At 36.0% G+C, this 23,945-nt stretch overlaps 1 pseudogene; it reads right to left on the bottom strand.

The window, feature by feature from the left end:
* Positions 1 to 9,995: 9,995 nt before the first annotated feature.
* LOC149570733 (cytochrome P450 94C1-like) lies at positions 9,996 to 16,599 on the bottom strand (annotated as a pseudogene).
* Positions 16,600 to 23,945: the final 7,346 nt, after the last annotated feature.

Here is a 23,945-nt window from a genome sequence, read left to right on the forward strand (position 1 = left end):
TTTGCAATCATGAAAATGACATGAAGGTGATGAACAATCATCAAGGACATCAATCAGAGAGAAAATATTAAGAGAGCAGATATGAAGAAGTACATTGGATTTCAATGCACCATGATAGAGTGAGATTGGCTATCACAATGAGCATGGTTTTTCTTTCAGGAAAGGAAAAGTAGTAACCAAGGAGCTAAAAGACATAATTAGGAGCATGGAAACATATTACATGGTAACAATCAAAGGCTCTTCAACATGGATTATTCATAGATAGATATGGCTTCTCTTGAGAAGATCTATGCATTGCCTTTGAAAAGGAGTCTCATGATTTTCAATCAAAATTTTCTATTGTATTAAAAAGTTATCTACATTGTTCTAACCATGTTGGGGTAGAGGAATACAACCAATACAAGGAAGAACTTGACAGTAGAAGGAATCAGTGAAGAATAAAGGGTACTTCATAGTAGTTTTGATAGCTAAAGCAAGTAAAAAAGTTGTAATTATTAACAAAAGCAACATATATTTTGTCAAAGTATAATCATTTGACTTCTTAGTGAAAAATTGAGCAGGGAATGAGACTTTGAAGGACATAAAAGTACACACTTGGTCATAATATCCCAAGTTGTAGTTTTCTCTACTTTTTCCAAAGCATTTTGGGACTTTTAAATCCTACTACATCAGTCTCTAGACTAGCCACACCCTTTGGGATAGAAATCAAATCAATCTATATTGTTGTGTTCCTTTTTTGGGCCATTTCTAAGTATGCAAACTTGTGAGGTTAGCCTATAATCTAATTATTTTGTAAAATCTTCCTCATAGCTGAGCATTCAAAGATTTTGCATATCACTATTGCAAGGTATCATATTTAGATGTTCCCATGAGCCGTTCCCTTATCACATCCCATCCTTATTTTTAGTTAGTTCATGATGTTATAGTTAAAATAAAATGGCATCTAATCCTTCGTATCCCAAAATTTCCATACTAATATAGACTATTATGAAAGAACATCACATTTTAGTCTTCTATATTTGAAAATTTCCCTCTAATGGGCCCTAATACAAAATATCCTTACACTCTAGTCACAAGCCTAGAGTTAAACCCATAAAGAAATGGCACTCAGATCGCCCTCATCAACTTGAAGTCTATACAAGTCTGATCCCAGACTACACCTCACCAACATGGACCGTTTCAATGCAACAGGGAAAGACTTAAGATTGTCAAGAAACTAGACATAGATGTTATAAGATACCAAAAGATTTTATTGACAAGCACCATACATAGATGGTGATTTTAAAGCCCCAAAAGTGAAACAAATACATTTCAAATAGATGATCTTGGTGGCCATAAACTACAAGGTGGTTGATTCTTACCTCCTTTCTCCTCTCCTGTTGACCCTGTGCCAAACTCTAGCCTGTTACAGTCACATGAGCAAAAACAAAATTAACACTGCCATGCCCTTTTTTATTATCATGTCTAATGTTCTCAAGGTTGAAATTTTGACAACCAATTCAACCATGGTCAAAATTTTGACCATATTAGGCCCTTTTAAAATTAAAAAAATGAATTTAACAACACAAATAGGTCTTTGGTCAAAAAATTTGGTCGAAAATGTGGGCCTAATGTACTAGTGGAGAGAGAGTAGGGGTGGGAGAAAGAAAGAGAGAGTAGAGGATGGGGGAGAGAGAGTGGGAGAGAAAGTGGTGGGAGAGGGAGTGGGAGAGTGAGAGTGAGAGAGAGGAGAGGGAGGATGGGAGTGTGTGTGTGTGTGTGTGAGAGAGAGAGAGAGAGAGAGAGAGTAGGGGATGGGAGAAAGAGGAAGTGTGAGAGAGAGAGTAGGGGATGAGAGAGAGAGAGAGAGTAGAGAGGGAGAGAGAGAGTAGGTGGTGGGAGAGGGAGTAGGAGAGGGAGAGGGAGAGAGAGGGGGGATGGGAATGTGTGTGTGTGTGAAAGAGAAGAGGGTATGGGAGAGGAGAGAGAGAGGGGAGGAAGGGAGTGTGTGTGTGTGTGTGTGTGTGTGTGTGAAAGAGAAAGAGTAGGGGATGGGAGAGGGAGGAGAGAGTAGCTTGAGAGAGAGAGTAGGGGATGGGAGAGAGAGTGAGAGAGAGAGTAGGTGATGGGAGAGGGAGTGGGAGAGGGAGAGAAAGGGGGGATGGGAGTGTGTGTAAAAGAGAGAGAGAGAGAGAGAGTGAGAGTAGGGGATGGGAGGGAGGGAGAGAGAGTAGGTAGTGGGAGGGGGAGTGAAAGAGGGAGAGGGAGGGAGGGAGAGAGAGAGGAGGAGGATGGGAGTGTGTGTGTGTGAGAGAGAGAGTAGGGGATGGGATTGTGTGTGTGTGTGAAAGAGAGAGAGTAAGGGATGGGAGAGGGGAGAGAGAGAGTAGCCCAAGAGAGAGAGTAGGAGATGAGATAGAGAGAGTAGGTAGTGGGAGAGGGAGAGAGAAAGGGGGATGAGAGAGTGAATAAGAGAGAGAGTGGGGATGGGAGAGAGTGTGAGAGAGACTAGGGGGTGGCAGGGAGAGTACGAGATAGGAGAGAGAGTAAGAGTAGGGGATGGGGGAGAGAGAGTAGAGAGGGAGAAAGTGAGAGTGAGAGAGTGAGAGAGAGTAGGGGATGGGAGAGAGAGAGTGAGAGAGAGTAGGTTGTGAGAGAGGGAGAGCAAGTGAGAGAGAAAGTAGGCAGTGAGAGAGGGAGTGGGAGAGGGAGAAAGAGAGAGAGAGAGTAGGGGATGGGAGAGAGAGCTCGAGTGAGAGAGGGTAGGCAATGGTAGAGGGAGTGGGAGACAAAGAGTGAGAGAGAGAGAGAGTGAGAGAGAGTAGGCAGTGGGAGAGGGAGATAGAGAGAGTAGTAGTGGGAGAGGGAGTGCGAGAGGGAGAGTAAGAGAGAGGGGAGGATGGGAGTGTGTGTAAGAGAGAGAGTAGGGGATGGGAGAGAGAGAGAGTGAGAGAGAGAGTAGGTAGTGGGAGAGGGAGAGAGAGAGGAAGAGAAAGAGAGAGAGGGAGATGGGAGTGTGTGTCTATGAGAGAGAGTAGGGGATGAGAGAGAGAGAGATAGAGAGTAGCTCGAGCGAGCGAGAGAGAGAGAGAGAGAGAGAGAGAGAGAGAGAGTAGGGGATGGGAGAGAGATTGAGAGAGAGAGTAGGGGGTGGGAGAATGAGAGAGAGTGGGGGATGGGAGAGAGTGAGAGAGAGTAGGTGATGATGGGAGAGGGAGAGTGAGAGAGAGTAGGGGATGGGAGAGAGAGTGAGAGAGTAGGCGGTGGGAGAGGGAGAGAGAGAGAGAGAGAGAGAGAGTAGGCAGTGGGAGAGGGAGAGAGAGTGGGGATGGGAGTGTGTGTAAGAGAGAGAGTAGGGGATGGGAGAGTGAGAGAGAGAGAGTGGGAGAGGGAGAGAAAGAGAGAGAGAGAGAGAGAGAGAGAGAGAGAGAGAGAGAGAGAGAGAGAGAGGGTAGGATGGGAGTGTGTGTCTATGAGAGAGAGAGAGAGTAGGGGATGGGGGAGGGGATAGAGAGAGTAGGGGATGGGAGAGAGAGAATGAGAGAGAGTAGGTTGTGGAGAGGGAGAGGGAGAGCATGCGAGAGAGAGAGTAGAGGATGGGAGAGAGTGAGTGAGGCAGAGTAGCCATGGGAGAGGGAGTGGGAGAGGGAGAGCAAGAGAGAGAGGGGGGGGATGGGTTTGTGTGTAAGAAAGAGAGAGTAGGCAGTGGGATAGGGAATGGGAGAGATAGAGAGCAAGAGAGAGAGCGGGGGGATGGGAATGTGTGTCTATGAGAGAGAGTAGGGGATGTTAGAGAGAGAGAGATTGAGAGAGAGAGAGAGAGTAGGGGTAGGAGAATGAGAGAGTAGGGGATGGGAGAGAGAGTAGGTGGTGGGAGAGGGAGAGAGAGAGAGAGAGTGTGTGTGTGTGTGTGTGAGAGAGTAGAGGGTGAGAGAGGGAGAGTGAGAGAGAGAGAGTAGGGGATGGGAGAGTGAGAGAGAGTAGGCAGTGGGAGAGGGAGTGCAAGAGGGAGATATATATAGAGAGAGAAGCTTGAGAGAGAGAGAGTAGGAGATGGGAGAGGAGAGAGACTGAGAGTGAGAGAGTAGGAAATGGGAGAGAGAGAGAGAGAGAGAGAGTAGGCGGTAGGAGAGGGAGAGAATGAGAGAGTAGGGGATGGGAGAGAGAGTGAGAGAGAATAGGTGGTGGGAGAGGGAGTGAGAGAGGGAGATAGATAGAGAGAGTAGCCAGAGGGAGAGTAGGGGATGGGAGAGGAGAGAGTGATAGAGAGAGTAGGGGATGGGAGAGGAGAGAGAGTGAGAGAGAGTAGGGGGTGGGAGAGAGAGTAGGTAGTGGGAGAGGGAGATAGATAGAGAGAGTAGCCCAAGAGAGAGTATGGGATAGGAGAGGAGAGAGTAGGGGATGAGAGAGGAGAGAGAGTGAGAGAGAGTAGGGAGAGAGAAAGTAGGGAATGGGGGATGGTGGGATAGGAAGAGATTTTTTTCACATAGTGTGTACGCACTATAGTGTATATGTGCTTTATATCGTGTACAAACTATAGTGCATGCACGCTTTATGGTGCATGCCCGCTATAGTGTATGCACTATATGAAAACACCAAAAAATGGTCATAATGAAAAAACACCAAAAAATAGTCATAACAAAAGTTTGGGTCCCTATTGATCCATATTCTACTTTTTGTCTATTGTGTATTTTGTTGTTCTAATAGAAAACATGGGTTTCATGCTGTTGGAAGTTAGCAAACACTATTTTAGTGCTTTTTGAACATTCTTTCATTCTATTTGAAGCTAGAAAACACCAAATTCAATCATTGGGTACACTATTTGAAGGCTTTTTGAATATTCTTTCTATAGAAAAGGTTAGTGTAATCCTTTTTAAATATTCTTTGTTATTATATAGAGACAAATTTGTTTATAATTTGATATGTTGTTTAATATATAGTGGATTCATTGAAATTTGTATGTTTGAATGAATTGTTATTTGGAAATGGTTAGAAATTTAACAAGTTGTTTAATATATATTGTGTATTCATTGAAATAATTGTAATTTGTATATGTATTTGAATAATTTGTAATTTATAAATTGTAAGTAATTCAGATATTTGAATAGTTTGACATATAGAAATCATCATCATGCCAAGGAAAAAATTGAAAACTCAAACATTGAAAGAGAGGAAGAGAGATTTGGCAATTAAAAGAGATAAAATGAAACTATTGTGTGAACAAACAAAATTGCAAAATAATAATGAATAATTCACTTTCGAAGAGGAAAAAGAACCATCAATACAAAGAAACAAAGAAGAAGAATTAGAAAGATAAAGAGAATAAATGAGACTGTTATGCTCAAGAAGACAATTAAAATAGATTTCTATGAAATAAAATAGATTTGTATTAACTGAAAAAATATAATTTTTATTTTAAATTTTGGCAATAAAACTTTAAAATTTGTCATTTTCCAATAATTAAAACAATCAATATAAATTGTATATTTTATTAATTAAAAATACAAAAATTAGAATAAATAATGTAATAAAAATAATCTATTTTTTGTTATTTTAAATTGTCATTAAAACTATGCATAAATCTTGTCATGTGTTGAACTTCTGCCTATAAATATAGGGCCAAAGTATTTCAAATAGCCAGAAATTTAAGATGACTCACATACTGAAAAGTATTTGACATATTTGTATGAATGAAATTCAAATTAGATTTGTAATTGTTAGTATTTTTTTAGTTGTATATTTTGTATAGTATTAAATATCAATTTTCTATGAAATATACTAATTACTGCTAAAATGAAACAACTATTGCAAGCAATGATATTCAGAATTTGTGAGTTTGTGTTTCAATGCCCTTTAAATAGACCCAAGATATTTTTTTAGAGACAATTTGTCACCTAGTAAATATATATACCTTCATTTTAGATTATAATCTTTTTCTGGTTTATTGTGTAGTATGATTTTGGGTTCAAATTAGTCCTTTGAAGAATCTTGCAATTTTTTTAGTTCAATTTTAGTAAGAGGGAAACTACTGTTGCCCCACTTTTCATCCTGTACCCATTTTGCAAAGTGGAAAATGAGCTTGTGTATTAGTTTGGTCTGGTCAGGTCGAAGTCTAGTTCTTTCCCCTTGAGTGAAAAGTTTCTCCATTGGATTTCCATCTTTCCTCTTCCCTTGCATTACATGAGGTGGGTTCTCCTTATTGTCATAAGTTTTATGGGTAGTCTAGGACCTTATTCGATGGAGATTCTTGGGTCCTATAACATTTTTCACAATGTCATCTCTAAGGATGAAATTTCCCATAGCTCATTATAGTTTGCACATAAGGAAAATGAAGTTTGCGAAAAACCTAGCATTACCTTCTCCACAGCGAGTTTTCAACCTGCGAAGGTGATTTTTCGCAAAAGTCAATGAATGAGGTTTACAAGCTAAAGCAAGGAAGACATGAGTTTTTTTATGGATAAATCATCCCTACATTGTAGTATTCTACCTTGGGAGTCACTCGGAATTCATCATAATGATCAGAATAACATCTGGCAGAAAACTCTAAAGTACCTTCTCCACGGTAGGTTTTCAATATGTGAAGTTAGTTTTCTGACAAAGACATTTGTGAGAGGGAAAAGCAAGTAAGTGGGTTCCTTTTCACTTTCATAGCCATTTTAGATTTTTTGAAGCCTAGAAGCATGTTTACTTAAACGATAAAGTGAAAATAAAAGAAAAGGCGAAAAATAGAAGTTGTCTTCTCCTCAACAAGTTTTCAACCCAGGAAAGTGATTTTCTACATCTATTGAAAAATCACTTCTACAAGATGTTGGCCTCATAGATCGATCGCAGGATACTTAAAAGGATAATGGAAATAAGTTAATCACATTTGGAAAGGTATCTTAAGAAAAATTTGGCTGAGTGTATTTTTCCCTACGGAGTACTCCATTCTTAGTTTTTTGAAACTTGGTGAAAAATCGGAAAGTAAGTCTATAATAAAGGAAAGTTACCATTGGGCCAATGGGAATGGTGAAAAGACATGGAAAAATCCATTAGAAACCCCCACATTTACTTATCTAATGGATTTATCCTTTAATTCACTCGTGTGGTGCAGATCTTGAAGATTAATAGGTGGATTAGGATTTCTATATAGAGATGAACATAACAGATTTTCAAACTACCACTTTCTTATTTGAACTATTATGAGGTTGAATTGAATAGCAATTTCAAAATTCTCATAGTTTCAAAGCTCTACTCTCTGTGCTATTTTTAGTTTTAAGATTTTCAATTCATCTCTACCTTAGATAAGATGGCAATAAGATTCACTAGATTTGATGCATTGAATGGGATTAAGTCAACATTGTAGAATGTTACAGACACCTCACTCCATTTCTTTGACATGCAAGATTCCAAAGGAGGTTGAGGACGAAGCCAATCCACCCAATAATAGAGAAACTCCAAGGAAGTGGGCTAGCAGAAGCAATCAGGTTCCCAGTGGAAGTTCAAGCTCCCGAGCTGATCATTGAATGTATTAACCATTAAAATCTAGACACTAAACAAATTTTGTTTTCGGATTATACAATTTTGATCTCAATTGACTGGCAAACTATAGTCAATTTCCTCTGGATTCCAGATCAAGAAGAATTTTTCGAATTGACCATAGGAGGAGCCATGTCCGAGTTCTCCTTGAAGAAGATGGTGTGGTGGAAGGAAATTATGAGGTCTTAGTTCCAAAAGCCAAAGGGAGCTAAGAGTAAGGGTTTTGAGACCCTTTTTGGCACTGATCTCAAGCCCGAGATCGTGGACATTTTGGTTCTTTTGCATCAATTGAAAGGTGAGGTAGAAGCACTCAATTTTGTAGAATAGTATTTCTTTTTAGTATACCTACCAATTTAGAGGAAAGTTAAAACATCCATAAGTAGCTTTCCAACTGTTTGTGATCAGATATGTTCCAAATTGGGCATTAAAGAATAATAATTTGAAAGAAAAAATCTATTTAATCTAAATCAATATTTTTTAACTCGATAGTTTGTCACTTCCACTCATCACATTTCCATGAACAAAGTAAAGAGTGTTGAAACTTTACGATGAAAATCCTTCTTGCCTCAATACAACCATGATAAATAATAAGGGAGACAAGAAGATTGTCTTAGAGGCATCTTTCAATGTCACAATGAAGGAGAATAGATTTGATACTCCCTATAAATTTGAGAAGCAAGATAGTGCATAGTTTTTTTCTTTAGAATTTTCATCAATTGACCCTGTTGAAATACCTTTCCTTTTCTTGTTTCTTGAGTTATTGGGTCCATCTTCCATTAGAAAAATTTGTGGTACAACAACCTATCTATTGGGAAACTCTTTCTTTCATGCCATGACTACAAGAGCCAAGAAAGCTCTTTGATTGGAGAAAATGATGCACATAGTAGGAATTACTTGGATAAAATGTTCAATTTTACATAGTTGGGCATATATGTAGTTAAGTTAAAAACATGTACAAAATTGCCAATCAGCTATCCCCTTTTACCTCATATGTCGCAAGTGCTAGTTTATGTACCTATATTCTATTTTAGTGAAAATAAATAAGTAAATAAACAAAGTCATAAGAATATCTATATATGTCATTCTTTATTTAATAAATTGTATTAGAAATTTATTATTCAATAAAGTATAATATCTTTTTTTTAGGAGAGTGAATTTACAATAAAAATAAAAATATGTCATAAACTTAGTAACATAATTTATGATCAAATTCCATAATGTTATCAAATAGTTTTGAACTTTTTTCTCAAATTCTAACTAAATTTCAAATTTTCAATAGTGTATTGAAAATTAAATCTATTAAATTTTTTTTGTTTTTAAATTTGGAAAAAATAATCATAAATAAATGTACTAAATTTCATCTCAAAATCTATTATTTAACATCATTGCATCAACATACTTCAAAAAAAATATTGTGTCATATTTTTATTAAAAAATACAAAATTTATTGGGCAAGAGCCTACAACACAATGGTAAATTGTGAGCCTCTTAATTGGGAGGTCTTGGGTTCAAATCTACTCAAGCTTAGCTGATAATCAAAACAAACAATAATTAACCTTGGTTTCAACCTGTCATCAATCCAAAAATAAAAAATAAAAATACAAAATGTAAATATTATGTATGTAAACAAAAGTAAAGATGATATTATCCCATCAAATGTTTTAGTGTATATCAAAAGTAATATTATAGAAAAAATTTACCATACTACATCTTGGATTTTGATTACAATGTTTTTTTATTAGCTTTTTATAATATTGTTTATTTCTTTATTGAAAAGATGGAAAACAAGACATCTTAAATCGATAAAAATTAAAACTCGAGGTATTGCATATATTGGTAAATAGTTCATTTATTTTAGGTTTTGTTTTCAAATGATTTTATGTTTTGTTGAAAATGCTTCTTGTGTTTTGATAATTTAAAATAACAAGCATCTTTACTTCTAGAATTCTATTAAAATATGTTTTTGGATTGAACAATGTTATTTGAACTAGATTTAATGTGTTAGAAAAGGTAAAATTATTTCAATATTTATTAGAAAGGGAGCCGGAAAATGGGACCGAAATTGGTTCATAAGAATGAGAATGTTCTACACAAAGAAGTTTGTTAACAAAAGGGGATTTGTAAATGTTTTTATTCTTATTGTTCATATCCATTCAACGAGATATAGGTTGAAGATTCAAATACTATGAGATGGGGAATAATAGAAAAGGTATATAAAAAAGAAAGATCTCACTAGAATCAAATGATGCTTAAAACAAAATATAAGTATAATAATGGCATTATCCCATCCAATGATTTTGTCAATTAAAAAAATAATTATAACTTTTTATATACATAAACAATATAACAACAATGATTTAATATAAATAACACTATCACATTTAACTCTATAGAAGTATAAAATTTCAAGAGTAATAATACATATTTCACAAGCATGATTTTTCAAAACACAGTTATAAATATTATAATAAATGACACATACAAAATGATAAAGAGAATCACGAGCTCCGCCCCTCCACAACAAACGGCAGACCATTCTTCATACTCGCTGTTAAACTTGGGACGCAGAGCCCCTCGCACCGGGGATCAACTCTCAACTGAAATCCCCGAATCACAGAAGCCGCGATGTATTTCATCTGAATCAGCTCCATGTCTTTCCCCAAGCACATGCGCGCGCCTTCCTGAAACACTGCGTACTTAAACGGGCTCTGCGGAAGAAACACGCCTTCCTTATTAATCCATCTCTCTGGCTTGAACTCCATGCAATCTCCACCCCAGATACTCTCCATCCTCCCCATTGCGAACGGATGATATGTCACCCAACTCCCCTTTCTCACCAACGTCCCGTCGGGGAGACAGTCGTCATGCAACACCTCTTTCGAGTCGTAGCGAACAGGCGGGTATAATCTCATCGACTCGTATAGCACCGCATGAAGATATGCCAGCCCTTTCATCCCCTCATACGACACCGCCGCCATCTTGCTCACTTCCTCATAAATGCGTTCCTCCACCGTGGGATGCGAAGAAAGGAGCCAGAAGAAACATGTCAGAGAAGACGCCGTCGTGTCTCTGCCTGCCAACACGAAACTCACCACAATGTCTCTCAAGGATTCCTCGTCAAAGCCTCCTTCACTGAGTTGGAGGAATCTGGAGAGCAAGTCTGGTTTGAGATCTCCTTCCTCACAGCTTCTCCTTCGATTTATGTCGCTAGCGAATTCGTGAACAACACGGACGGCCTCGGCCAGAGTCTTTTCAGATCCCACGTTGAAAGCCCGCTTGAGTTTCCACTGCAGGTCGATCACAGACCGCGCTCTCTTGGAACTCAGATAACTCGCGACGTCCATGGCCTCTGCAAACTCCGATTTGGGAAGAGTGAGATCGAAACAGTTGGGATCCATCCGGAACGCCACTTTGCAGATGTTGCCGAACGAAAACCGGCGGAGTGAAGGCAAAAAGAAAGACAAATACACAGAAATAACACTGATTTTATTGCCTTACTGCCTTGCACAAATGCATTACATAAGACCTCTATTTATAGAGATCTAAGAACTTTCTTGAATACAAAATACATTTTACACATGTTATAATATATTAAATATGGACTGTTATTTTGTGGGCTGGACGGCTAAGTTGTCTCTTATTTAATATGGATGGTGCTGGAGTGTTATTTGATTGTGGACAGCTGAGTTGGGCTAGTTGTCTGCTTTTAATGGCAGAAATTAATACTGCCAACTACTGCCAACACTCCCCCTTAATTTTTGTCATTAACAAATTTTGCATCAGTAATACCAATTTCTCTCATAGATATTCAAAGTTATTCTTTGGTAATGCCTTAGTGAAAATATCTACCAATTGATCTTCAGATTTGCAGAACTCAAGGTAGATTTCTCTATTATTGACCAATTCTTTGATGAAGTGATACCTTGTATCAATATGTTTGCTCCTCTTATGAAATACATGATTTTTAGATAATGCTATTGCTGATTTGTTATCACAAAAAATTGGCATTGGTTCCTCCTGATGATGGTGAAGATCAAGCAAAATTCGACGCATCCATACTGCTTGACATGCTGTGGAAGTGGCAGCTACATATTCTGCTTCAACTGATGAGATTGTCACTATAGGTTGCTTCTTTGATGCCCATGATACAGCTCCTGATCCAAGGTGAAAGATATATCCAGAAGTGTTATTCCTGTCATCAATGCTACCTGCAAAATCACTGTCAGTATAACCAATTAAACCAAAATTGTTAGCTTTAGAATATAGGATTCCATATCCCATTGTTCCTGCAATATATCTCAATATCCTTTTTCCAACTTGCCAATGAGAATTTTGTGGTGATTCCATGAACCTTGAGATCAAACTGACACTATACATGATGTCTGGCCTTGTAGCTGTCACATACATTAAACTTCCAACAAGTCTTTTAAACATAGTTGGATCAACATTTGAGCCCTTTTCTACCTTGCTAAGTTTTGTTCCTGTTGCAACTAGAGTTGACACCGGATTGCAATTCATCATTTTAAATCTCTTTAAAACATCCTTTATATACTTGGATTGACAAATGAAGATACCTTTGTCACATTGAATAACTTCAATACCTAAGAAATGTCTCATCAACCCCAAATCTGTCATATCAAATTCTTTCATCATTTCTGACTTGAACATGTCTACTGATAGATTTTCAGTGAATATCAGGTCATCAGCATACAAGCATACAATCAAAATCTTACCTTCCTTATTAGTCTTAACATATAACGTGGGCTCATTGTTACTTCTATTGAATTGATTACTTATCATGTATGAATCAATCCTCTTATACCAAGCCCTAGGAGCTTCTTTCAAACCATAAAGTGCACTGTTTAGTTTATATACCTTGTTTTCATGCCCTCTAACCTCATAACTAGGTGGTTGTTTAATATATACCTCTTCATCAAGAAAACCATTCAAAAAAGCTGATTTTACATCCATTTGATACACTTTCCAATCATTTTGTGCTGCTATTGCTAAAATAGTTTGAACTGTGTCAAGTCTAGCAACTGGAGCAAATGTTTCATTATAATCAACTCCATATTGTTGTGAAAAACCTTTAGCAACTAGTCTTGCCTTGTGCTTAACAATTTCACCTTTTTCATCAAATTTAGTTTTGTAAACCCATTTAACTCCTATACATTCTTTTCCTTTAGGTAAATTCATTAATTCTCATGTGTTATTTCTTTCAATAGAATCAATTTCTTCATCCATTGCCTTGATCCATTTATCTTCTTTAATTGCTTCATCAAAATACAATGGATCACAAGAAAATAAAGCAAAATTTGAGTAAATATCTACATTCTCTTCTTCTTGATCATATATTTCTTTTAAGCTTCTTGTCTTCTTACCTTTGTAACCTGGTGTTGAGAATGTTGAATCAGATTTATCACTTACATTTGAACTTGGAAGTGAGGCATCTTACACAAAGTTCCTTGGTGGAGTATTGGGTGTTGATTGATTCCCTTGTTCTTTTAATTCATCATCACCTTGTAATATTGGTGCTCCTCTTGTGACTTGTTTGTTATCATTTTCATGCCATGAATCTTCTTCTTCAAATTTAACATTCCTGCTAATGATCAATTTCTTTGAAACGGGATTATACAATCTATAAGCCTTTGATTCTTCACTATAACCAATAAAGATGCATTTTTCACTTTTATCATCCAATTTCTTTCTCAATTCAGATGGAACTAATGAATAAGCAACACAGCCAAAAACTCTAAAATGGGATACTGTATGTTTCTTACCATTCCATGCTTCTTGTGGAATTGTGTTCTTAACACTCTTTGTAGGACTCCTGTTCAAAATGTATACAGCACATGCTACTACTTCTGCCCAAAATGCATTGGATAGATTTTTGACCTTCAACATACTCCTTGCCATTTCCATTATGGTTCTGTTCTTGCTTTCTGCTACACCATTTTGTTGTGGTGTGTACCTTGTGGTAAATTGCTTCTTAATTCCATGAAATCTGCAAAATTTTAGAAAATCATTAGAACTAAATTCACCACCTCTATCAGATCGCAATACCTTGATGTAGTGACCACTTTGTTTTTCTACCAAATTTTTGAACTCCTTGAACTTTTCAAAAGCTTCACTTTTTTGTTTGAGAAAGTATATCCAAATCTTCCTGCTAAAATCATCAATAAATGTTAGGAAATATATACTTCCTCCTAAAGATGGAGTTTGCATAGGTCCACATATATCAATGTGAACTAATTCCAATGGTGCTTTTGCTCTATATGAACCTCCTACTGGGAAGTTTTCTCTATGTTGTTTTTCCAAAATACAACTTTCACATGAACTTGGTGGTTTCAATATTTGAGGCAATCCTTTCACCATATTCTTCTTTTGTAATAAGCTTAAAGCATCAAAATGAAGATGACCATACCTCAAATGCCATAGCCATGACTGATCTGAGTATACTGTCTTGAAACTAACTTCTTTTCCTCCTTGAATGCAATGAATCTGGAGGGGGAACATTCAATTTTGTGTCATGTTGACCCTTGCAATTAACCTGCCACTAGGATTTCTATCCAAGATTGTGCAAACATCATTATCAAAAGAAACTTTGTAACCTTTTTGTACTAGTTGACCAACACTCATGAGATTGTGTTTTAATCCAGGCACAAAATACACATCAGGAATATATCTTTTTCCTCCATTTTTTGTCAAGACATTTATAACACATTTTTCCATTACAGAGACTTTACTATCATTTCCTAGCTTTACTTCAAATTTTACAGAATCATCCAAGCTAGCAAACAAATCTTTATTTCCAGTCATATGGTTACTACATCTACTATCTAGGAACCATATATCACTAGAGCTTTCTTGAGAAACATTACAAGTTATAAATAAACTTCCTGAATTGTTATCAGATACATCTGAGTAATTAGCACCATTCTTTTCAATATCCTCTTGTTTCTTTCTACATTCACTTGCAATATGACCAAATCTCTTACAATAATGACATTGAATTCGAGATTTATCAAACCTTGATGATGGGTGTTGGAATGAACTTCTTCCATGTCCTCTATTAGAACTCTGAATGGATTGATTTGTTCTCTCTTCTTGATTTGGACTTCCATGTCCATCTATGCTTCTACCTCTTCCTCTTCCTCTGTAGTTTGATCTTCCTCTTCCTCTGCCAAAAGATACCTGCAATCTAAATGCATTATCCAAAGAAGAATTGTTATTTCTGTTCATTCTCGATTCATGAGATAAAAGTGAGCCCATCAGTTCATCAATAGATAGTATTGTCAAATCTTTAGATTCTTCAATGGCAACAATAATGGCATCAATTTTTTTAGGCAAACAACGAAGTATCTTTTCAACAACTTTTTGATCTGTCAAATCATCACCATATGATCTAATTTGATTAACCACATTCATTACTTGATTTAGAAATTGATCAACTGAGTCTAAATCTTTCATACACAAATTTTCAAAATCACGCCTTAAAGTTTGCAATTTAGCAATCTTAACTTTTGATGTCCCTTGATATGCTGTTTCTAAAATATCCCATGCAATTTTAGACTTTTAGCAGCACAAACCTTAGGAAAAATTGATTCATCTAAAGATTGTTGAATTAGAAACAACGCTTTAGAAGCATTTTTCCTGTTATCTTGTAATTTATCTTTTTCATCTTGTGTTAATGTAGACTCATCTTGTGGTTCAATAAAACCCTTTTCAATAAGATCCCATATGCTTTGAGAACAAAATAGTGTCTTCATTTTTATAGCCCAAAATTCATAATTTTTACCAAAAAATATTGGAATTTGTGGTTGAGCTATACTACTTCCTGAAGCCATATTAATACACAGTTACAACTACACCTTACAATTTTAAACTTTGCTTTACAAAACAAATCCACCAAACAAGTCTAAGCCAATGACATATAGCTTAAACAAACAACATTATAATGCTTATTTTTCCCTTTTAACAAATTTTTTTTATCATTAGACTTCACTCCAAGAAATCAGCTCATACCTTCTTCAAACATTAAACTGGGATCTTTTTTTCTCTCAATCTTTGGCAACCATTAGTCTCCAACTTTAGAAGCTGATAATGATCTGCAATCAAGAAAACATTAGAAGCTTCATTCACTGCTACAGCAGTTATACATATCAACACATAATTCTTTTTCTCCTAGGCCCAACTCTTCATGCTCTGATACCAATTTGAAGGCAAAAAGAAAGACAAATACATAGAAATAACACTGATTTTATTGCCTTACTGCCTTGCACAAATGCATTACATAAGACCTCTATTTATAGAAATCTAAGAACTTTCTTGAATACAAAATACATTTTACACATTTTATAATATATTAAATATGGACTGTTATTTTGTGGGCTGGATGGTGGGCTGGACGGCTAAGTTGTCTCTTATTTAATATGGATGGTGCTGGAGTGTTCTTTGATTGTGGACGGCTGAGTTGGGCTGGTTGTCTGCTTTTAATCGCAGAAATTAATACTGCCAACTACTGCCAACATGGAGAACGTCTTGAAAATCAAGAAAACTCCCACTTTGAGAGGCCTGCTCGAGCAATGGCAGCAAACGATCCGTGGTCTCGGACTGCACGCAATCAACAATGAAATTTCGAAGCAATTTAGTGTTGAACTCGTAGCTTGCAATCTTTCTCTGCATTCTCCACGATTCTCCAGCTGCGTTGAAGATGCCGTTGCCGAGTAGATCATGCAGAATCTCGTTAAAGATCCCACCTTTGGGATAATTCTCGAATCGGGTCTTCAAGATATGTTCCACGTTCTCTGGATTAGCCGTAACAACAGTCCTAATGGCGCCCAATCGTTCAACTGTCATGGTCTGCGTGGGGGAATCTCTGAGAAGTTCCGTGTACCATTCACAGAGCCGGCTTTGGTTTTTCCAGAAGGGAATAAGCAGCCAATGATAGGATATGATTCGGGTCCATAAGAATCACACGAGTTGCGCCGCCTGAGTAGGAAAGCTCCACATATTAACACCACCGCCAGGACTAAAACTATAATAACTGCCATAGATGCGTTGCAGAAAATGTCTGTTCCTCAGCTGATCTTATTTTAAGTGTGTCGGAATGCCGAGATGAGAGATCAGAGCTAGTTGTGACGTTATATAACAGAGCAAATCATTCACCCACGTGTTGGATTAATGTAATTCGATCACGAGTGCCTTTGGATTTAAGAGACAATATGCCCCTAAACATTCGATTCCAGAGCAACAATCTTCTCTCCGCGTGAAATGCGTGGTTTCACTGTGAACCGGCGTGAATCACTTGCTCTACTGTATGACGCGTATGGTGAAGCATTGAACCAATTTTTCTACTCATTGAATCGACATTTCTATTCGTTGTTCTATTTTATAATGGAAAGAAACAAGAGACAAATTCGCAGTTTGCTTCATAGCGTGTGCAATGTAGGAGGGGCTCAATGGCTTCGAGAGAGGGGCCCTTGTGCTTGCCACCATGCGTGTTTAATACAACTGTGAAATCGGTTAATCCAACTGTAAAATACAGTTGGGTTAGCGCGTGCGTTGAAGAGTACATCTCACCCGCCTTCAAGTGTACGGCTAACTATTGCGATCATCACGAGTTTCTCGCCATGGCATTACTGAAATATAGAGATATACATTCCATATTCCAACCTTATTTAAATCTTCTCCAATTTTATTTGAGGCTGTTTTAGAATAATATATGCTTTCATGCATCGTTTCTTTATTATATTATAGGTTGTCGTATAGTTCATCGGGCAGCGAAGATTCCATGCTTCCGAACTCGACGACACAAGACGAGAAAGCAATGATATACAAGTCAAAACATGGGGTTTCTAGGGGTTTGTGCTTGCTTCCTCTCGTTTTATTATACTCTCGTCATGACAAACCTTGTCTTTTTAGAAAACTCTTCATTTTGAGTTGTAATCGCAAGTTTTTATGCTCTCAAAAGGGTTCACGGTGACAACTTATTGAATTCCAAGAGTCACATGACTCTTCTCTCTCCTTCAATTTTTCGTATTCGCAGAGTTCTATATAATGGCTGTGTGCAGCCCATGTAATATATTGATTAATTAATACAAGTAATTCTCTGCGGGAGTGTGGACGTAGAGAAGTTTTGTTGAACCACAATAAATACATGTGTCGTATTTTTCATCTTCTTTGATTCAATTTCTTTGCTTGTTATTATATTTACAATTGGTATCAGAGCCAAGGTGAGGCTAGACCATAGATGGAAGACGGTGAAGTTGATTTTATCATCAACGAATTTCTTAGAAATATGGGCTCGGTAGAGGTTGAGGTTATGCCTGCTAAAAGCAGAAGAATCCGCCATGTGCATTGGTGGGATGGTTGGGAAAATAAGCTTGAAGATGAACCAAGAGATTTTAAGGCTCTTAAATCTGATCTTAATGCAAATCTTCAGCACATGGGCAATGGTGATGTGTGAAATAACAAAGTTGTAATGGAAGAATTGCGGAAGTGAACAAGAGAAGATAAGACCAGTGAGTTTGTAAGACACATGGTGTTGGCATATTATAAAATGGCTTCTCTTATCTCTAGTTTAGACCTCAAAGACAGAAATAATTTTGCATCCAAAGTTTATAGGATGCTTGCAGCTAGAATACTTTGAAGACCATGCAAAGTTTCCAGTAGAAGAAGATGAAAGGGAAGATGAAAAGTCTGATAAGAGAGAAGAAGATGAAGGGATGGATGAAAGAGAAGATGTGTATGACATGATAGAAGACACAATTGAAAGAAAAAGCCTTTTTATCGACCAAGAAGAAGGTCAGGAGGTCAAAGTTTTAGTTGTCCTGCAAATAAGGAGGCACAATTATCTGCACTTAACAACTTAGTGACTAGCATGGATGAAAGGTATTTTCCCCTTGATTTCTGCTCTTCATGTAATATGTCTGCTACCTCATCCCAAACTATGGAGGATGAATCGGTTCAATTTTGGGATAACTTGGCATCAATAAATATGGAAAAACCACCCCCTTCTATGAACTCTTCTAGATGCCACGTTAAGGATATTAAACCCCACGATATTGGTGAAATGCACAAGAAATAGGGCATCGTAGCACAGTATGGCCAAAGTCTTACCACAGTGGATGCTAACTATGACATGGCAGTAATTGTTCATGCATATTGTGGGGAAAATTTAGAGGAACACTTGCACATTGGGTGTCCAAACATTTGTGACACAAAGTTTTATGACCTACTGAAATGCCCACTATAAAACATGATTGGTTTGAAAATTCCAAGCATGAATCCATTTATTGTTGTTGTAGAAAAGGTATCGGTTTGCCCAAGTATATGGGTGTCATAGTTTGTAAGGGGAAAAAATATTATTTTGTTGAATTTTTTATTAAATTTGTGGTAGCATGCAGTCAAGTTGCTTTATAATTTGTCCCCAACTGAATTCCAAGATGAGGGAAAGATGCTTAGTAGGGATACTAATATTTTAGCAACAACTAGCAAAACTATTAATGATATGAATGTTGCAAACTTTGTGAGCAATAGCTTGCAATACTGAGGACAAGATGTTCCTTTGTTAGACTTTATCAAGTCTAAGAAAATGTGGAGAAGGCTCATTCGCACTATGCTAGAGAAAAGTTTGGTGGCCTTGAGATCATCTCAAGGATTCATTCTTCTCTAAAATCAAATGGGATGCAAGGGATGCTACTGTGCATGGATATGCCATTGGATTTCATGAGGGAGATTGTTGGGATATGAATTCCAACAATCACATGATTGTTCGCTCTACCTCAACTCTTCATATTCATAGAGCTCTATATAATGGTTGTGTGCAGCCCATGTAATATATTGATTAATTAATACAATTAATTCCCTATTGGAGTGTGGACATAGGCAAATTTTGCCAAACCACGATAAATACCTGTGTTGTGTTTGTCTTCTTTGATTCAATTTCTTTGTTCATTATTATATTTACAATAGTTTGGTGGCTTTGTATGCCCATGACTAAATAGCCGAAGAAATGCACCAAATGTGACATTTAAATTAAATTAATTTAAACGTCACATCCGATGCAAATATTGTGCTAGATAGATGTTGCTGCTTTGCATGGTCACATTTGTTTTTCACTTTGAGCTTTTAATAGATGTAGTTTTACTCATTCTTAAATTTCATAATGTATACAAACAGCTACATCATTTTAATTTGATAACGTATTATGTTTGAAAGCGTTCTCCAAAGAGTAAGTTTTGAGGATTGCTTAATCTAGCCAACAAGGCTATTACCCGGGCTAAGCCCAGTCTAACCATCACGTCATCCTTACGACTAGTCCGATGGATGAGCCTTGGCCAATGAACTGTTTGCATGTTTGGCTTGTGCAGATAGTGGTTTCCAGTGATCTGCTTGCATGGATGGTCCCTTAAGCAACCTGTCTATCTCTCCCCTCGCCATGAAGCTTATGTGTTGGGCTTGTTCTCATCTGTCTACACTCCTAGAAGATCATGTCATGAAACACCATGCTTTCTTCCGTTTACATCTTTAGCGAGAAATATATAAAAGAAGTGTGGGGCGTATTTTTCACTATGACCACATTTATAGTGGCACCCACATACAATAATTTAGAGGGGGGAACTTGTCAACTATTGAAGTGTTGACAGTTTGTTTATAGGTGTATAATCACTTCAACTATTTTTTAATCACTTACAAAGTACCATCTCTTTTTCATTCTTCAATATATTTAAAATAGTGTGCCTGCAACTATAGGCTTGTGGTATACAGTTCCATGTTTGTACCCTAAATCAGAGGGTCATGGGTGCATTGTTTATCATATATTAGAGGTTTTTTCATCGAGATTTTAATCTATAACATGATGGTTTATGAATTATTTGTAATTCTTACCGTGCGCTTGCTACGGTGGCCTAACAATGTGATGTTTATATCCTGAAACCCTCAAAGTTACTCCTAGCCTTGTATTGGGTTTATGTCTGGACTGCTGAGAATGGGGTTCTTACTTAGCTGCGCGAGTATGCATCACTTGTGTAATCATAGAATTTAAACCCAATCCAGCATGGTATACATCACTTGTGTAATAAATATTTGTGTGTATTTAACTATTTGAATTTCTCCACTTGATTTTGGTAATAATTCTATTCAATTTTCATTTTCAGAAGTCTAAAATTGGAAAAGGGGATGGAAAAGGGGCCAGCAAAAGGGTGGGTTTGAAAAACAACAAACATTCATTTTATGCATGGATCTCTCCATTCGAGAGGTTGTTTGTAGACACCACAAGTATGCTGCACTCATTTTTTTACAAAATTGATATAATATCTAATGTTCCACACTCTTACATAAAAATGTTGCTCCATTTTACATTGATCATGAGAAAATTTAGTTTGATAACGTTTGTATCCATCATGAAAATATGGTATCACTATCACCACCAAAGAATACCGGATCATGAGAAAATTTAGTTTGATAACATTTGCAGCCATCATGAAAAGATGGTATCACTGTCACTACCAAAGAATACTAAAGAATTTTGGGCAAAATTTAAAGACAACGTTAAAATCATAAGCTCTAAGATTGTTCTTCCTTAGTTTAGGTTGGATGTCACTTTAAATTTAAAAACTATCACACTAAAATGAAACTAGATACAATCATTGGTAGAATTGTTTATACATTTTTAAATTATTTTTCACCTTTCCACATGAGCTTCAAGTGCCTAGTGCAATAGATCTATTAATTTTGTCATGTCTGTATAGTTACTAAAATTTGATGTCCTACATTCTTATAAAAATCATTGATTTTTTATTTTTAAACCTCCTGGGGCTCTTCTAGAGCTCCAGCCTTCTTCTAGTAAGAATTACTAATCCAAAATTATGAGCTATAAGTGGTGACCAAATGATGTTCTACTTTGAAGCTTATCATGTTCTAATGGACTAAATATTTTAACATGATGTTATGCCCATATATCTAATCCAATACCATTGTTGTATATCTAATTGATTGGTTAGACTTATGTTTCTCTTTCTATTGTCTATTTTGAATTCAAAATGTTATTAAATTACAAATTTGTTTTCTGCTCCATTTTTTGTAGGAATTTGATCTTCCTAATCTGAGTTTGACTCAAGGTGATATGGACAATATATATGGATGAGAACTGGAATCATTTTTTTCTAATTACTAAATTATTTTATCTTCCTACTTTCAACATTATATCTAATAAATAGGAAATATATCATTAAGCAATGAAGGCTCTAACATCTTTAGATTTTGAAAGTACAAATAATATGAAATTTGAAAGCACAAATAATATGTTCGCCAGTGTTAGGTCAGACAAGCCATCTCTAAATTCCTTGTTATAAGGTCACATGAGTCATAGGAAACTTGAGCTATATTCTTTATATTCTATTTTTTTGTTATTGTATTAATGTCAAAAGAAGTATATATTTCACTTTTCATTAAACTATAATTTCAGTGAGCTTGTGAAGTACAGTTATTAATATATGTTTCTGCTACAATGGCTTTTCTATTCCTTATGCCTCTGTTCCTTGGGATTCATAAAGAATGAGTTTATTGCCAACATTTCTTGATGGCCTTTCTTTTCTCTTATTAAATGTACAAAGAAATGTCAAACAAAATTAAATTTTGTAGTTCAATGAACCATACTACTCCAAATATACTCACTATTACATTCCTAATTGAAAAAATATGACACTGATGGAAAACTAATTGAAAATGGAGATCATGTTGGAAGCATGAATGTTGATGATATTCCTATGGGGGTGTATTGTAGAAACATGATTAGATATGTTATTTTGATGATATGTTACATTCATGATTGTGTTTTTCCTTGATGTCAGCATAGTAGTTTTCTATAGTATTTGACAGAAGAATAGCATATATATCAAGTTGGTATGGACAGATCATCAAGTATTTTCACTATTGAGATTAAAGGGAGATACTACTAAGTGTCTAGTATATGGAGCTAACCTTGAGAGCTAAATATATTAAGTCTAGAAGAATTTATACAAGTTTTGGTGAATACTATTATGAGATAGAGTTTACAGAAGCATGTTTTAGTAAACTTGTTATATCTCTTAGTAGAGTTGTTATTCTGAGAAGCAAGATTAAAGGAATGTAGAAGACATGTTGGAGATGACATGGCTAAGCTTGTTTTTAATAATATTATACATACAAAAAGTTATTCAAGTTAGAAGGAGACAGATTGATGTTATTGCTAATTATAATGTGTTCTTAATCAAGTCCTATAATAATTAATTGAGAAGGTGTAATAGCCAACTCAGGGAATTGTTTAATGGATTCGATATAAAGGGAGGATGTTTTCCTTTAATATGTATGAATAATTCTATGAAGTACAAAGAGTAGAATAGAAGAGAAACAAGTTGATATGCAACGATAAGCAAAGTAGAGCAAAGTTGGAGAAAACTTCATTGTTGAGGTTTTATTTTGAGATCTGAGGTTTGATATTTGGATCCAAAAGTTTGTGACCTAGTCTACAAGGTCTGATAGTGATTGGTATCATTGATAGGACATAAGAAAGAGGTCAAAGCATAGTACGAACAATTATTCTGCAAGGAATAGTTGAGAGATCAATTTGACAGTGAATTTCAATGGTCTTGCCTGAGAAGCTATTTGGACAATGGGTCCATTTGCCTTCTACAGACCTTAACAAGGTTAACACAACTCATAATAGGGTTAGAATCTCCTAATAAGGATTCAAAGTCTCCTAATAGGGACTCTTATGTACTGAATGTGTTTATAGACTCCTAATAGAGTCCATCCTTTAACAAGGATATTATATATATATATATATATATATATATATATATATATATATATATATATATATATATATATATATATATATATATATATATATATATATATATATATATATATATCTTTGAGGGCATCATTCCCCATTCCCACTGAGGTTTTCCCTCTCATCAAGGGTTTCCCTAGTTAACAAATCTGGTGTAATTGTGTATGTGGGTATGTGTAAGATCATGGTCAACCAAACTATGGCCTTAAGTGGCAATAAAAAATCAGCAAATCAGGGTTATGTCAACTTGATGCATAATTTTAAAGTGGTTTTGTACTTTATATCAAAAAGTTGTAAAAAAAAAATTTGTAAGAAATTGAATGTAGTTTCTAAACTACTAGGCCTTATTTGGAGAAAATATTATTTGATTGGTCAAAAGTTTGGATTTTAATGTTGTACTACAAAAATTTCAAGGTAAAAATAAAAAGTAGGTGTATGTATGACCACCTTAATCAAAATCAAATGATAATATTTTTTATATAATTATAGATATAAAAAGAAAACTCATGCCCAGATGTGACGCATATTTTTGGGTATTTTCATTCTAAATAAATAATTAAATATAAATTTTCTACTATAACTTTTTTAGCATAAAAATCCTCTCATCTGA

The sequence above is a fragment of the Cupressus sempervirens genome, chromosome 3, assembly GCF_028749045.1.
Source record: "Cupressus sempervirens isolate cs-2001-9-10 chromosome 3, ASM2874904v1, whole genome shotgun sequence".
NCBI classification, from domain to species: Eukaryota; Viridiplantae; Streptophyta; class Pinopsida; order Cupressales; family Cupressaceae; genus Cupressus; species Cupressus sempervirens.